The 2,500-nt window shown below is 43.7% G+C and overlaps 1 protein-coding gene across 5 annotated transcripts in view; it reads right to left on the minus strand.

Annotated features, from left to right (window-relative positions):
* Nucleotides 1-2,500, minus strand: part of Adamts9 (ADAM metallopeptidase with thrombospondin type 1 motif 9) — a 173,280-nt gene that overhangs the window by 94,678 nt on the left and 76,102 nt on the right. The gene's annotated exons all lie outside the window — the stretch shown is intronic.

Genomic DNA, 2,500 nt, shown 5'->3' on the forward strand with positions numbered 1-2,500 from the left:
TTTTTGGAGAGGGAGGAAGACAGAGTTCTGTGTAGCTCAAGCTGGCCTCACACTGTCTGTGTCATCAGGGTTGACTCAGAACTTCTGATCCTCCTGTCTCCATCTCCTGATTACTGAAATGATAGGGATATGCCAGCATTCCAAGTGTATGCGCCATGCCTGGTGCTAGGGATGAATCAGGACTTGGTTCATGCTAGAAGAGCACTCTGCCTATAGAGCCACAGCCCATATCAGAGTCTGTTCTAATCTTTTTAAATGGACAAGAAGTTTGACTAGACATTTCTCCAAAGATGATATTCAAATGGTGACAAACACATGACTGACTGATCAACATCTTTTTCTGTTAGGAAAATAGGAGCAGAAACCATAGTGAGACAGCACTTTACACTCAGTTAGGAGGGCTATGATTCCAAATGGAAAACAGTAACTGTTGACAATGATAGGAAAGAAATTGTATATTGCTTACATATTGCTAGGAGGGATAGAAAATGGTACAGCCTCCGGGGAAAGCCACTTGGAAGTTAAATACTTAAACACAGAGTTACTATAGGAGCCAACAATTATATCCCCGGGTAACAGATTCCAAATAAGTGTCATTGGGCACTAAAATAAATACTTGTTCATCTATGCCAGCAAAAGACATAGTCATCAAAGTGTGGAGAGAACCTAAATATCTATTTTAGACACTCCTCCACACAATGGGATAGGATTCAGAAGTTCACAGGATGGAGTATCAGACATGCTGCTAGGCAGATGAGTGTGAGAAGCTTTGTGCAGTGTGAATGAAGCCAGCCAGAGAGAATGCCTGTTACACAAGCAAGTCCAGCTTATGCAAATCCACAGACCCCAAATGCAAACTGGAAGCGGGGGTTGCCAGAGACTAAGAGGGGGATGGGAAATAATCGCTGAATGCATATAGGGTTTCTTTTGGGGTGCTAGAAATAGTTTGAAAGTAGATGGAGGTCATAAAACATGGATGCATTGAATAATACCAATTTGTTTAAGATAGTCAATTTTATGTCCTGTGTATTTCTATTCAATCAAAAATACAGGCAGAATACAATTCCAATACAAGGCTTAAAATTTTTTTTAAATGCTGTGCTCAGTCAGCAGAATGTTTGTTTTTTTTTTTTTTCTCTTTGCTAATACATATATTGGGAATTGTTTTATTATGAGTATTTTTTGACTCTTTAATAATATCCTAGATATAAATGTTTGCCTAAGTTGGATGATCAGTTAGAGAAAGGCCAGATCCCTTGTAAGAGAGATGGGCAAAGCGGATGAGAAACTGTCTGGTGTCAGTAGTAGTGGATATGCAGTCACTTCCTGACAGTAAGCCCGAGGTATGTTAACACCCTCTCATTAGTCAGGGAATGCTATAGCTATTTGGACCAATAACAAGCACTGTTGGAAAGGATAAAAGGACTTTCTTTGTATAAACATGATTTGCCGCTGGACTGGAGTGTTCTCTGGAGCAGACGACTCCAGCAGAAAAGTGACAGTATGGGGATCTGAAAATGGCCCAGCGGGTAAAGGTGCTCGCTTCCGAAATAAAGACTCAAGTTGAGCCCACATGGTGCAGGGAGGAATCAGGGTTGTCCTTTAGCTTTCACATGTACACAACAGACAGCTCTCTCTCCACACCCCCCCCCCACACTAAGTGTTAAAAAACGTAATAAGACGAATTTTAAAGACACTATCAGTAAGGATGAAGAAGCCTGAGACACGGTTATAAAGCTGCCTGTGTACTGCATGCAAGTTTGGAAATGAAGACAGAGGCTAAGGAACAAGAGTGGCCTTGGCCGTTCAGGGTGGAGGGAGTCATTCTTCAACAGATTGCATAAGTGACAGCAGACAGCTGTTCCACTTCTACTGGGAAGAACTTGGAGTGCTGCTTAAATAGTACACAGCACTCTCTTGCTTCTATATTAGGAAAGACTAGATTCCAAGAGCAAACTGGGCCCAGGGGACGTGCACTCTCTCCTTTTGAAATGGTAGATGTGGAACCCATTACACACTAGAAGACTAGGAAAAGAATCTCAACCCAATGATTATGATGCTGGACCCCTTTGATCTGACTACATTTGAAGAATCTTACTTATTTATGAGAGGTGAGTTTTTGGATTCCTCTCGTCGGCAGCCAAAATATCCCTCCCAAAGCACAGTCTAGACCCTCTGGTCCAAATCAGCTGGCAGGCAGGATCACATACCCACAGAGGCTCACTCCAGGGAGGATTACATCTGCCAGATGCCACGTCTGCTGTGAATTTGTTTAAATACTTGTGTGCAGTTTAGAACAGGGTGAAAACCTGCACGTGGAGTTGTAACTGGAGTAATCAGCTCCAGCAGGGCGAGGTAACCCTGGAAACGTTGCAGGACAGCAAGCCGCTGAGCGTCCCATGTGCTGGATCTGGAGCAGCTTAAGTACAGTGCAGGCCAAGTCACACAGCGGCGGCGGCGGCGGCGGCGGTAAAACCCCACCGCTGGAATGCCCCTCTCC

Source organism: Mastomys coucha, unplaced genomic scaffold (genome assembly GCF_008632895.1).
Source record: "Mastomys coucha isolate ucsf_1 unplaced genomic scaffold, UCSF_Mcou_1 pScaffold20, whole genome shotgun sequence".
Lineage (NCBI taxonomy): Eukaryota > Metazoa > Chordata > Mammalia > Rodentia > Muridae > Mastomys > Mastomys coucha.